Source organism: Lactuca virosa, chromosome 1 (genome assembly GCF_052849685.1).
Source record: "Lactuca virosa cultivar CGN04683 chromosome 1, Lactuca_virosa_CGN04683_v6, whole genome shotgun sequence".
Taxonomy (NCBI): Eukaryota; Viridiplantae; Streptophyta; class Magnoliopsida; order Asterales; family Asteraceae; genus Lactuca; species Lactuca virosa.
Window position 1 is genome coordinate 125833838 of NC_136426.1, and position 15330 is coordinate 125849167.

Sequence of the window (15330 nt, forward strand, 5' to 3'; positions counted from 1 at the left end):
TGACTCGGATGACGACGTAGAATTCGTCGAGACATTCTTCAACGTTGTGCAACACATTTACGACGAAGAAAGTTCGAATGCTGCTCGTACAAGGGCGGTCGTCAATCGTGATCGCCAAGCCACATACGACTTATTGGTACGTGATTACTTTGCCGATAATTGTCTTTATAATGACGACTCGTTCGAACGTCGTTTCCATCTGAATAAGGCTATATTTTTACGTATTAGTAATGCTTTAGAATCTCGTTATGATTTTTTCAAACAAAAACCCGACGCTAGAGGAAGAAATGAGTTTTAGTAGTATACAAAAATGTGCGGCTGCTCTTAGGTATTTGGGATACGGTATAGCATTTGATGCATCTGACGAATACTTGAAAGTATCCGAGAGGACCGTAGTTGAATGTGTAGATTGGTTTTCTGCATGTGTGTATGAGGTTTTTCACGAATAATATTTGTGCAAACCTACTCATCGTGATATTGAGAGATTATATGTGGCTCATGAAGAGAGGCATGAATTTTCGGGTATGCTTAGTAGTCTAGATTGTACGCATGTGGCTTGAGAGATTATATGTGGCTCATGAAGAGAGGCACGTTCACGGTGAACGAGCACGCGTACAAATATGGTTACTACCTTGGTAATGGGATATACCCGGATTATTCTACATTGATGAAGGCATACTCGGTTCCTCGAAGTGAAAAGGCAAAGTTGTTTATAAAAAAACAGGAACCAGCGAGAAAGGATATCGAGAGGGCATTTGGAGTCCTTAAGTAGACATGACATGTAGTGAAATATGCTACACGACTCTGGGATAAAGAAAGAATTAAACGAATGGTCCTAACATGTATTATAATGCATAATGTGGAGTGGTGTGTTAGTGGTAGGTATCTCATGTTAGTGGTAGGGGAATGTGGTGCTGATGTGACACCCACAACATATGTGGTATGTGGTGGGTATAACAGATGACCTTAAGAAGAAAAGTGATGCTTCATAGAGAATCGGAAGACGGGTCTCAAAAGCAGGCAAAAGAATTCTTTGTGGTTTATGTAAATATGTTGGACACAACAAGTCGATTTGTAATCAAGTGGAAAGACCCCAAATTAAAATTAACAAAAAGAAAAAAGGTGGGACAATATAAAAAAGCTCAACAAGAATGTGTCGAGTCAATGTCACAAGAGGAAACAAGTAGGTTAAATGAGGATCAAGGGAATGGAAAGCAAAAGATGCAAAAAAGATTAGAAATGATATTTAAGAAGTTGCCGAAAAAAGTAGAAGGAAAAAATGGGAAATGTAATAGTTCAACAAAATCATTGGAGTTGGATTAGGTTTGATGGTTTGTGTTTAATTCTCAACTAAATTTCTTTGTGTGTATTTTTACTTGTTATCGTCCCATGAACATGTTTCAATTTTTTTTAACTCCTTTAGTTTAATTAAGTAAGTTTTATGTATGTTTGTGTGTATTTATATCATGTTTTTACTTTACAATATGATGCGACAGTTAGGAAAATTTTCTATATCAAATCATATGTATGTTGGTGAACTCATGTACCTTAACATTTTGTGCATATGAATTGGATCACATTAACATTTTGGACAATTCCACCTTCATATAAACGTATGAATCGGATGACATTTACAATAAGGATGTGGCGGTTTACATATTGTGCATTATGAAATAAACATAAACATATTTTCAGACATACATTTATAATCTTAGTATGACACGTTAGGTTATTTTATATTATGTCTAACCTAAGTTAACTGATCCCATCAATCTAACTTAACTTATCCAACTCGTTTAGTTGATCAATTAACATTTTGTACAATTCCGTGCTTAATCCAACACAATCGTTTACTCAAATAAACCAAAAATTTGGTACAAAATAAACCAGAATACACACATACAAAATATATTTCTTCATTCAAGAGTACTAATAGTAAATACACAGTAACCATCATCATCAGAGTGTTATCAACAATAAGTATTCACATGTCATAATACCTATCGTAACGGGTTAAATGACTTTTTTAACGGGTAAACTTGAATTGTATGCCCCTAAACTACTAAAAAATTTAAATAATCATTTTAAACAAAAACCAAAAGTTTATAAGGCTATGATATCATTTTCCCTTTAATTAACAATTAAAACCATGTTTAACCTATTTAAGACATTTTGACTTTGGAAAGAGTCTTCCTTTTTCCTTTTAATTTTGTATTATGAATCACACTTTTGATTATACAATTCCTGTACACTTTTCACGTTTCAATTTTTTATTATGAATCACACTTAGATTATACAATTCCTACCTTTTTCACGTTTTGGTTTTTACTATACAAATCGATTATACAATTCCTTTACAATTTATCACGTTTTGGTTTCTGATTATACAAATGTGACATCTAGATTTAAAAGAGCAACTCCAAAACTCGTTCTAATCATCATTATCCTTCGAGTTGACTCTAAGCTCTGTAAACTAAACTCCAACAAATAACAATTCATCAATGGCGTCCATCAACCGATCACTACTCATCACTCTGATCTCAATCTACCTCAGCGCCACAACCATCGCCTTGAAATTCCACGATATCCTGCCCATATACGGCCTACCAAAGGGGATCCTCCCCAACGCCGTCCAATCCCTACTATATCATCCCCACCGACGGCACGTTTTCCGTTCAGCTCACACGTCCCTGCTTCGTTACATTCGGCGTTCAGATCGTCTTCTACAACATGAACATCGGAGGCAGATTGAGTAATGGATCAGTCTCTGTCGTCTCTGGCATTGAAGAAAAAGAATCTTTGTCGTGGATGAGTGTTTCGGGTATGGATATGGAATCGGGTTCTGATATGCTCGTGTTTAATGTTACGGGTGGTTTGCGGAAGAGATTCCCTACTGCTTTGTTCAAGGATGTCCCCGATTGTGATAGCGAAGCTTACGCACATGAATCAGACTCCCACTCTCAATCGATTTAAATCGAAAGGTAATTTTCTATTTTACGTGAAGTGGATCTGAGTTGAAAGTTTCGATTTGATTGAAAAAGATTGGTCAAACAAGTATTATGTGTTTTTATGATGCAATTCATATGTCTAGTTTCTATGTAAATTCCCTTTTGGGTTGATAAAAATCCTCTATTCCTTCTCACGGTTTTATCTTTTGTTCAATAAAAAGTATTATATAATATCATTTTTACAAACATAGAAATTTGATTATGTTATTTGTTAAAGTTGAAAACTCTCTTTTCAAATTTCATATTCTAAAACTTTCATTATGAAATTCTTGATTATTATTGTTAGAAATTGGGGTATAGAAAGGCTTGGAATTCTGTGAATTGTGTTAAACACTTTCAGATTAAAGCATTTGGGTGGTACTCCCAATATTCTTTAATCGGATAAGACTCAGAGAAACGAGACAAGAACTTAGAATGTTTTTATGATAGTTTCGTATGTACCAGAAATGAGACCAAAACCAACTTTATGATCTTTGTCTAAAAAGTGTCATATGACAGTTAAAAACTGTCATAAAATTATAAAAACTGACATAAAAACGGAAGTTTGGATACGGGTCAAACAATGGTCAATACCCCAATTTCTAACACGGGTCAAACCGAAGCTCGACCCCAGCCAGGGGTTCTGCCCCTTGGACCCCGCCAGGGGCTGCCGCCCTTTGGACCCCGCTCCCAGGGGCACTGCCCCAGACCCCCGTTCATTTAGGGGCTTCGCCCCTAAATGACAGTGTACTTTGAAACTTGATCAAACTTAAACAAGTGTGTACTCCACACCTTCCTTACTTGTTTAATATTTATCAAGACCACTTTTGGTCAACAAAGTAATCCCATTACACTTAAATAATATTGATGATAACAAATCACCAACAATTATTAAAGTATAATAATACAAAATATGGTATGAAACACATATCGAAGGTCTCGGGTTCTACTATGAGAATTTACGAATGTAACTAATTTGGTGATACTAACTTCTAATCACTAACCAGCCATTCAAAAAAACAATGCAAATATGTTTCAAAACGGTGTATTACCACTTTTGAATAATCTTGAAGCCTACTGGTGTTCCTTCAAGGCAAAAAAATAATGAAATAAAAAATAAGGATTTTATTTAAATTTAAAAGAATTGAAAGTAGGATGTTATAATACATGTTTTGTTCTATCATCTATCAACGTAAACTACTACCAGATGATTAAGCATGAAGGAGATTCATTGATTTGTTCAGTATCGCATCCTATTTTTGTTTCTTCATATTATATTATTACACTGGATGTGCACAAAAACTGTAACCAAACCGTAATCGAAAAAGACTGTAACATAAAACCCAAATTGTTATGAAAAAACTTTGGTTTTTAGAAAACTAGATTTTTAGGTTTAGTTTGGTCTGGAAAAAAACTAAACCAAAATGCCTAAAACAATACTGTTTTATATAACCGAAAAAGACTGTAACATAAAACCCAAATTGTTATGAAAAAACTTTGGTTTTTAGAAAACCGGATTTTTAGGTTTAGTTTGGTCTGGAAAAAAACTAAATCAAAATGCCTAAAGCTACGTTTTATATATAAGTTTAATTGATTAAATATTAATTGGTCCAAAGGAAAACAACAATTTGTCAAAGAGTTATGATACACTGCGGCATGATTATTAACGATGTGAGATCATGTTCACAATAAATGAGAAATACATCATTTTACTCTTAAAAATTCTATCCAATGATGACAATGACATCTAAGGGGTGTTTGAGATTACTTTTGAACATCAAAAGTCATTTTTTTAGAATAACTTTTTATAAAATGACTTTTTGCAAAAGAAGCTCTTTAAAATGTGTTTGGATTAGCAAAATGACTTTTGTGTTAACTTTTACATGTAAAGTCACAAAAAGTCGGGTTTTTGTGACTTTTTAAAGCCCTTATTTTCCTCTATGCAAAAGTCATTTTCAAAAGGACTTTTCTATTACCCAAACACCTTTTGTTTATTTTTTGACTTTTTAGAAAAGTTAGAAGCCAAAAGTCATTCTAAAAGCAACCCCAAACACCCCCTAAATAATAAACAAATTTTTACCATGATTGGATTGATTTTTAAAGTATAATATCATAATAAGATAAAAATTGAAAGCGCAGTTCATTAATAGAAAAGATTGGAACTAGGATGATATGGTACACAAAAAATGAAAGGACGTTCTTATAGAATGATCACAAACTTGAATCTATGTATCTGAATTATGATTATAACAAATGGTAATAAAAATCAATTTTTATTTAGATCGTAAGAAATGATTTTTAAATTATTAAAAAAATATTAAACTTGATGTTTTTCATAAACGGCGGACGAGACCCATCAATGCATCATATATGTATATGATGTTTCATTACATGAAGTTCAAATTCATAGGTTTTATTTTTGAGATGAATTTATCAAAATCGAATGAATTTGAATGTTTGCATTTGAAATTTTTATCTTGTAGTTGATTTGTAATGCCTACTTTTTTATTATATTTTATTTGCAGGTGTTTAATTTCAAGTAATCTAGAAAGGACAGTTTTTATGGGAAGCAACTTCGTGACACATTCAAGCCTTGTTCACAACACGAAGGTAAACTGTTAAGCACGATGCGACTTAAGTGATAGTCGCAGGGCAACACCGCTATTTGCACAAAAACCTTGCTTTCGAGATTTGGACCCTATCTAAAGGAGCTAACATCTAGGGTTGCTTTCTCCATCAACCTCCACTCTCAGATGAGGAATCATAGTCTCTCACCACTCTTTACTTGTATTCTTGAGATTTTGAGTGATTCTCGGTGAAGAAGTGAGCCTTTGGTGCATTGCAAAGGTCATTCTAGTAGAAGATTTCGCCTTCTAGACCTATTACAAGCTTTGCGATGTTTAAAGTTTCCTGATTTATGTTGTTTTATGCATAGATCCATGGGTTGAATGTATTTTTGGTCATTTAGTGTCCTTTTCTTGATGTTTTGGAGTTTGGAGAACTCCAGAATATTGTACTTATTTATGGATGGTTACTAGACATTTTTGGGGTCATGTGAGTGCATGTTTGGACTCTCTTCGAGCCATGCACAAGGTTTTGGCCGTTTTAGACTCCTTTTGATTTAGGGTTTAGTATTCTGGTTGATTGAGCCAAAGATCTGGATAAAGTTGAAAACTTTATCCATTAAGACCTTTGTTTGATTAAGATCTAAGAGTATGAGTCTTGGTCTTAAGGGATTAAGTGATCAATAGAAAGAAGGTTCTGCCTTGAAGAGAACGACACGACCAAAGAAAGGTCGTATTACGAGATTTGAGTTGGATCACGACTATTTTGTCGCCTAGTGATCACAACGCGAGCAGGTGTTGGGTCGCGCATAGGTCCTTGACTGTTGACTTTTGAGCAGTTAGAATTTTGGTCAAACATTGTTGGATATGAGTTATTGATTGAGGTTCAACCTATATATGGTTTTAAGTGGTTCGTGCTAGCTGTTATTCCTTTGAGACCTGTGAGACTGTGCTTGCTAGCATCATGTGAGTTTTCTCATTATATTATGTGTGACATTGTATGTCTTCTTGTACATGATGTATTTTTTATGAAAGACTATAGTTTGACTATAGCATTTGTATGAAAGATTATAGTTAGATTGTAGCAGTTGTATGAAAGACTATAGTTGGACTATAGCAATTGTATAAGGACTATATAGTTAGACTATAACAGTTGTATGGAATACTATAGTTGGACTAGAGCAGACAAGACTATGGTTGGACTATAGCAGTTAAGACTATAGTTGGATTATATCAATCAGATGTGGGTATGGTTGGAGTATAACATTCACATGAGTATGGTAAAATATATGATATATTGGGGAACTCGCTAAGCTTTGTGTTTACCTGTAAATTTAAATGTTTTTCAAGTTGTTCTACTGAGAAGGGGGAGAACACGGTCTGACTAGGCTGCATCATGAGATTTATTTCTTGAGACTTCCATCGGTATGATTTTACATGATGACTTTGATTTGTTGTTACTTTGATTTTTGAACATGATGTGATATGTTTTGAACAAATGAATATTTTATCTTACTTTTGAAAAATGGTTTTTGGCTGATAACTCTTATTTTAAAAAATGAAAAAAATTGGTTGAAAATTTTGGATGTTACATGATTCATTGGTTATGTGATTAATTGATATAGAAATGTCAACGAAGTGACCTCTTCCATAAGACAAATTTGTTAGTGAATCTATAACGTGTTAATTTGTGGAATAATTTCATGTAAATATTAATTGGTCCAAAGGAAGACAACAATTTGGTAATGGTGAATGATATTTTATCTATTTTAAACATGACTTCTCTTGATATGGTTATCTTTATTTGTTAAAAAAGAAATCAAAGATACAAGATTTATTCAAGTCTTTTAAGACCGAAGTTGAAAATCAATAAGACAAGACTATCAAGATCATAAGATCTGATCGTGGTGGTGAATACCACTACAACTATGATGGATCTGAAACAACTTTCATGACCTTTTGCCAAAGATGTAACATGAATATGTGATAAAAAAAAACCTAATATAAAAGATATTTATAATTAAATTAGAAAGAAATATATTTCAAGTATTCTTTTGATGTGAAAAATGGTGTTAGGATTGAAATGAATTGCTATTTGCATCATTTTAGAGTAAATGAAAATGGTGTTAGGTGGTGGTAGATGGTTGTAGAGATTTACAATGGTGTTTAATTAACCATTAACTTAAACCTAAACCGACCGATCACCATGTGTTACCCATCTTAACAAACCATGTTTTGGACTTTTGGCTTTGGAAAGATTCTTCCTTTTTCCTTTTTGTATAACCTACATCTCACACTTTGATTAGACAATTATTCCTTTACATTTTAATAACTATCACGGTTTGGTTTTTTATTATACAAATGATTATACAATTCCTTTTACATTTTAATAATTATCACCTTTTGGTTTTTTATTATACAAATAACAACGACGACTCCTTATAAACTCCTTCTGATCCTCACTAGACTGTAAACTAATCTCCAACAATTCATCAATGGCGTCCATCAACCGATCACTACTCATCACTCTAATCTCAATCTACCTCAGCGCCACCACCATCGCCACTGAAATCCATGATATCATCCCGGAATACGGCCTACCAAAGGGCATCCTCCCCAACGCCGTTGAATCCTTTTATATCTCTCCACTGATGGCACCTTCACCATTGAGCTCACAGGTCCCTGCCAAGTTACTTTCGGCTTTCAGAAAATCTCATACAAAAAGCCCATCAAAGGCAAGATGAGTTATGGATCGGTCTCTGACATCTCGGGTATTCTAGAAGAAGAATTTTTGTTGTGGATGAGTGTTTCACGTATAGATATGAATGCGGGTTCTGATACGCTCCTGCTTAATGTTTTGGGTAAGGTGAAGATGTTCCCAGCTGGTATGTTCCAGGATGTGCCCGAATGCGATAGCAATTCTTACGCACATGAATCCTACTCTCAATCGATTTAAATCCAAATGTACTAATTTGGTTTTATGCCAAAAATATACGTGTAACTTGAACCAATTACATAGTTTTTTTCATGATTCTGGAATGATTAGCAATGGAGGATTGTTCAAGAACTTGAATTTTACTGATACTATTGAAATTTTTTGCTGGGTTTTTGAGCAAGATTTCAAGTCATTCAAACCTGTTCCCAAGTGTTTTATGATGTAAGTTTATTGAGGTATATGCTTACCTTTTTGAATGCACGTGTTTCAAGATTTGAAGTCATATAAAAAATCTTCTATTCCTTCTCATGGTTTCTATCTTTTGTTCGATAAAAACTCTTATATCATACTTTCTCCGTCCCAAATTTGATAGACGAAACTCTATTGCATTTGGATGCCTAGTTAATTTAGAAACAAGGATAGTGATCAAAATTTGATAGATGTTTGGTTTTTTTGAATGAAATTAACTACTTGTATTTTTGTTATGAAAAAACAATGGAATTAAGGATTTGTATTTTTGTTATGGTGTCTTTGTAAGTGTTGTACTTTTGTTTTTGTGATATGGAAAGTAAATAAAAACCCAAAAAAAAAAAAAAAAACAAAACAAAACAAACAAACATTAAGTGTTTAAAGAAATGCAACGAAGGAACAAACAAAAGATACAGTTAAAAAAAGTCAAGAGCCATGGTCTTTTTGTTTACATAAAAACAAAGGTGGTGTTTGTTTTTTGTCTGCAGATCTGCGTGGCCTCTTCTGTCTGCGTCACGCAGACCACGCACAGACATTAGCCTTCGCAGACTGTTTGTTTTTTTGAAGACTGCAGACCTAAAAATGTCTGGGCGCCCTCTTCTTGGCGCAGATGTGGACCAGAGTCTTCTAACATCTTCAGACATCTTCTAGACTAAAAAAACACATATATCTATATTTTTTTCATTTTTTTTAATTTATATTTTTTTCAACTTTATTAATGATAAAAAATTTGAAAAAAAAATTACAAAACTTAAAAAAAAAAAAACGTTCGACGATACAAACATTATATTTTTGACAAATTTATAAATAAATATTTATTACAATAATAGTCGTTGAAGTTGTTTATATAAATACGAAAAAAAATCATAATATATTCTTATATTTTTTTGCTAAATTTTGTAAAATATTATTTAATACACTATCGTCAATTTCTCGAGAAAATATTTATGCTACGTTTTTAATAGATTTAATTGAAAAAATCGAAGTTTATTTCCATCCATTTATGTATCAAATTCTTTGATCCTTAATTATAATGTTTAGTTATAACTTTGCAACCAAAGTTGTTGGTTTTTATCAAATATATACGTTAATTCATACCATTTTTATTTTTATTTTTTATACAATAATACATAAAAATTGATATAGATTTGTTAATTATTTATAACAAAGTCATAAAAATATTAAAAACACTTTGAAGTTTAAAAAAATCAGTTTATTTAGATTTCAGTTTATTTTAGTATCCCGCAGATGTTAAAAAACAAACAGTCTTCTTTTTTCAGACTGCAGACGTTTGGTTCACATCTTCTACTACAGAGGTCTACAGATATGGTCCGCAGACTGCAGACATTTTGCCTCAGAAAAAACAAACAACACCTTTGAGCACGTAGGTCTGCAATGAGGTTACTCTTCAACTTTTATGATGTCCTCAAGAGATGTAAGTGTATTTTGTGATATGGAAAAAAAAGCAAACAAACAAACATTCAACTTTTTGAGAAAAGCACGGAAGTATTTAAAAAAAAGGATATTTTGATTTGTCTTACATTAAATATATTATTAAATGTTTTGGTTGGTTAAATAATAATGAGGAGTATTTTGGTAAAAAAAATTATTTTAAGAAGTAGATTATTATTTTGGGACAACTCAAAAAAAATATGGACTATAAGTTTGAAACGAAGGAAATATCATTTTTTTCAAACATTAAAATTTGATTGTGTTGTTTGGTGAAGTTGAAAACCATCTTTTCAAATTTCATATTCTAAAACTTTCATTATGAAATTCTCTTGATTATTATCAAAGATTCAAAGTATAATAAGACAAAAAATGGTATATAGAGCATCCGGGGAAGATATTATTATAAGAATTGATTATTATCTGTACTGAATACATGAAGTCAATAAGAAACAACATCTAAGTCTACTACGATAAATTAAATACTCCGAATTATCATGAAAAACCTTTGGTTTATAGAAAACTAGATTTTTAGGTTCAATTTGGTCTGGAAAAACTGAATCAAACCAAAATACCTAAAACGATATCGTTTTATATATGGGTTTAACCGATTAAATACGTTAAAAATTGCAATAATTAACATGTATTTTCGATTTCTATTGAAAACTAAAAATACTAGGCATGCATTTATGTCATCTTGTATTACACTTTATTATATATATTACTTCTTTTTTGTTAAATTTCATCATGGTAAATAAAGAAACATAAAAGATTAAATACAATATTAAAAAACTGGAAATCGAAACCGAAAAAACAACACTTTTGTTTTTCCAACATCAATAATCAAACTTTTTGGTTCATTTTCGATTTTAGTCAAAAACCAAAATGAACATTATAATGTTTACCACAACCGAAAAATACATCATTTTACTATGAATAATTCTAGCCAATGGTAAAAATGTCATCCAAAATAATACATAAATTTTAATTATGATTGGATAAATCATAGATTTTGAAAGTACAATGTCAAAATAAGGGTCAATATTTTTATCGAAAAGATTGAAACTAGGATGCTATAGTATACAAAAGACTAAAAGGACTTTATAGAACAAACACGAACTTGAATATATGTATTCGAATTCTGGTTATAACGAGTGGTATCTGAGACAATTTTGATTTAGAATGTAAGAAATCATTTCTAAACTTTTAAAAAATGTTAGAACCTGATGGTTTGCATAAAGGGCAAAGAGACCCATCAATGCACCGTATATGTATATGTTGTTAAAATTTGTGGGTTTATTTTAAGATGAAACTATCAAAATCAAATGAATTTGAATGTTGTCATTTGAAAATTGTTATTCTTAGTTGATTCAATAATATAGAAATGTCACCAAATTGGCCTCTACCATAGACAATTTTTCTTATTGAATTAATAAGTTGCTTGTGGAATAATTTCATGCAAATATTAATCGCTCCAAAGGAGGACAACAATTTGGCAAGAGTTATAACACACATTGGTATTGATTTAATATTGAATGGTCAACGATATTTACTCTCCTTTATGGATGACTTCTCTTGATATATAGTTATCTCTATTTAATAAATGAGAAATCTAAGGCATGACACTTGTTTAACTCTTGTAAGACCGGAGCTGAAAATCAGTTAGGATTTAGACAAGACTATTAAGGTTGTGAAATCTGATCGCGGTAATGAATCCTACAACAAATACGATGGACCTGGAGAACAACGTTAGATTCAAATAAATTGTACATCATTTTTAGCATTTGTGAAATCAGTTAGGATTTAAACTATTCTTTTGATGTGAAAAATGATGTTAGATTCAAATAAATTGTTATTTGCAGTTTTGCACCATTTATACATCATTTTTAGCATTTTTAGTTTTTTTTCCTTGAATGGTGGCAATAACTTAAAACTAGCAGAAAGAGAACTAGCAAGACGTTAGAAAATTACATAATACAAAGTATAATATGAGTAATATACCAATCAAACCAACATAACCTCAAATATTTAGCTCTATAATTAATCCAATATTGAAAGACAAAAGTTGAATATCATCCTCCATTCTCATTTTGCAACTACGCCTTTTGAAAATGACATCATTCCTAGCTTTCCACAAAGACTACATAAGCTAAAGAAAGAAAGATTTTACATCTCCTTTTGTCAGCCTTCATATCAAATACAAACGAAATCAATGAAGAAAAAGCTCACAGGGGCAACACCTTTAAGCCTCAACCAAGCACAATTTTTTGTTAAGGTTTAGAAGGATTTAGAGTGGAAATTAATCCAGATTCCCTATGGACCGCATAGGTTCGCTTTCCAAACTGATATTTTTACCTTATGTTCGGGTTACAAGAAATCCGGTCTAAGATAATCCAAATAGACACTTACGAATCTAGGCACAGAAACGCAGGCCAATTTACTAGAAGAATCATGAGTTCATTTCGCACCCACCGAACATATTATATATAACACATATTATAAACTCTCTTGACTCACATATCAGTTCTCATTATACAAAATATCTTATAACACTAAAATAACCAACAAAAAGCATTTCCACACCTCCACATCAAAATCATAATTAAAAAACATGTCGAGGGGATAATAAAGAATTAGCATGCACCCCTAACACAAAGAGCATTAGAGAGTTGCATACTTATAATGTTTAATTAACCATTAAAAATACCATATTTGACCTATTTAAGACACGTTGACTTTGAAGAGAGTCTTGCTTTTATTGTTACCTCCATCTCACATTTTGATTATACAATTCGTTGTATAATTAAAAAAAAAATAAAAAAAAGTTAATGCATGTTATTTTATATATATATTAAATCTAAAGGAAGTTAGCAATAGTAACTTTTATGTCTTTAGGTTTATGCCACAAATGTTTAGTGAATTTGACACTTTTAGTCCTTAAAGTGAAAACTTTTCCAATTTTGTGTTTTGATTAAGTTTTTGTGCTTTTAGGGTTTTGCCACAAATCTTTAGTAACTTTGACACTTTTCGTCCTTGCAGTGAAAAGTTTTATATTTTGGTGTTTTTGCCACAAATCTTTAATGAAATTGACACTTTTCGTCCTTATAGTCAAAACTTTTACATTTTGACATAAAAAACACAAAAATCCTCCTTTAGAATTTTGCCACCATATTTTCTCAACTTTGGCAACTTTCACATTATTGCCACAACATTTTAGGATTTTCTCCCCCAGTGTCCCTTCTTTTGGTTGTCGTACACTTTGGACATCTAATTTTAGGGGTTGTCGATTTTCTCTCCTATTTGCGGTGATTTACACTTTCAACACGTATTTTTTAAAGTTTGCCGATTTTCCCCATATTACCCCAAAAGCGGCGTAGCCGCGAGTTCTTTGCTAGTTATAATTACTTTACCCTTTATCATGTTTTTGCTTTTATAAACTCTTTTAAAAATAAATATTTCTCTTATTCCATCATTTTGATCATAAAATATTAAAATCCCTTTTATAATTATTTCACTATGACAAGTTTTAATTTTATAAATTCTTGTAAAAACAATAACTCAACATAAGTTAGTTACGTGGAAACACAAACATGGAGACTCAAGATTCAATGTTTGTTGAATTAGCCTTTGCGACTATTGCGCAATAATCGGGATTTAGGTCCCGTTTGATAGTTTCTGTCTGGGAAAGTGCTGTCTGGTAAAGTGCTGTCTGGGAAGTTTTCTGACTGGGAAAGAAACCATGCTGTTTGATTGTACATCTGATTGACTATGCTGAATGATGAAAAAAAAGTAATAATTCAATAAAAAATAAATTTAAAAAAAGTTATTTAAACAAAATTAATAATCCAAGAAAGAAAGAAAGAGGTCGGGTTTGGTGCATAATTGTCTTTCCAGCCAATTCAGTCAGAAAGATATGATTTTGGAGCTTTCTGGGAAAGACATATCTTACCGGGAATACCCTTTTTTTGTGCAAATCAAACAGTTTTTCCGGTCCATTCAGCCAGAAAGATCTGTTTGGACCTGGAAAGATGCGTATCAAACGGGGCCTTAGCTTGTTTAGTAGCATGATTACAAAATAGAGACAATTGATGAACATTCGTTGATACAATCATGCGAAACTAAGTGTCTTACAAACATGAATGACTCAAGAAGATGATACAATCCTTCTTCTTCAACCGATTACAAATTTACTTTTCTATAGTTCTAAAAAAAGCGAGATACATAAACTTCAATTAACAATGTACATTAAATTAAAAAAAAAGATAAAAAAAAAACTTAAAAGAAAAAGATAAAAGGAATATATCTACATAAATATGATTTTGACTACACCATGAAAAGTATATAACAGTCCTTCATGGATCGAATCCTTTTTATGTTTAGGACTATCAAGGTTCCATCATGCAGCACCAGCACGACACAGATTGTGGAATTGTAATGGATTTACCTCAACAATTTAAACAGGGAAATCACGGTCGAAAAAAATTCTAACCTCCGAATCCTTCTATGAGGCGATCTGCAGAATTTAAAAAAATAATAATAATAATTAAAAAAAAAAAAAAAAACTACCCAAATCAGTTGCATGCATCAGTACAATAGTATTCCAAATTGACATAATTAATCTCTCAACTATACATGATAAACTCTACATATAACAATCTTGTCAATCAAATCGCAAATGACTTTAAACGGGGATAAAATTAGAGCAAAATCAGTAAAACCATATAGAATCCAACAATCCAGAATCCAAATTTATTCCTAAAAAATCGTGTAAGAAATGCAAAAAGAAAGAAAAAAGAAAAAAGGAAAAACCTAGAGAAGATCATGGAATCATTAAGACACCACTTGCATGAAGAGTTATTCACAAAATCGCTAAATTTCAATTCCATGGCGGAGAAGAGGGATTTGGACTGATATATAACTTGTTACAAGGGTGAACCACCTCGGGTGTGTTAAATTACTATATTGACCTTAAACTTTATGATGTGTCTTTTCATAGTATTATATTGCAGTTAGATGGATATATTCATGTTTGGCATTTATATATTATAATATCAGTAGTAAAAATAATACCTTATTGATTAAAATAAAAGGAAATATTAAAAAATAATAATCATAATAAAGTTTAGGGTTTCAATATAAGTAAAGA

General features: G+C 31.7%; 1 long non-coding RNA gene across 1 annotated transcript; it reads right to left on the reverse strand.

The window, feature by feature from the left end:
* Positions 1–13759: 13759 nt before the first annotated feature.
* Positions 13760–15090, reverse strand: LOC145106473 (uncharacterized). Its single transcript, XR_013707565.1, has 3 exons — positions 14994–15090; positions 14134–14697; positions 13760–13955 (listed from the first exon to the last, which is right to left on the reverse strand). It is a non-coding gene; the product is annotated as an uncharacterized LOC145106473 (long non-coding RNA).
* Positions 15091–15330: the final 240 nt, after the last annotated feature.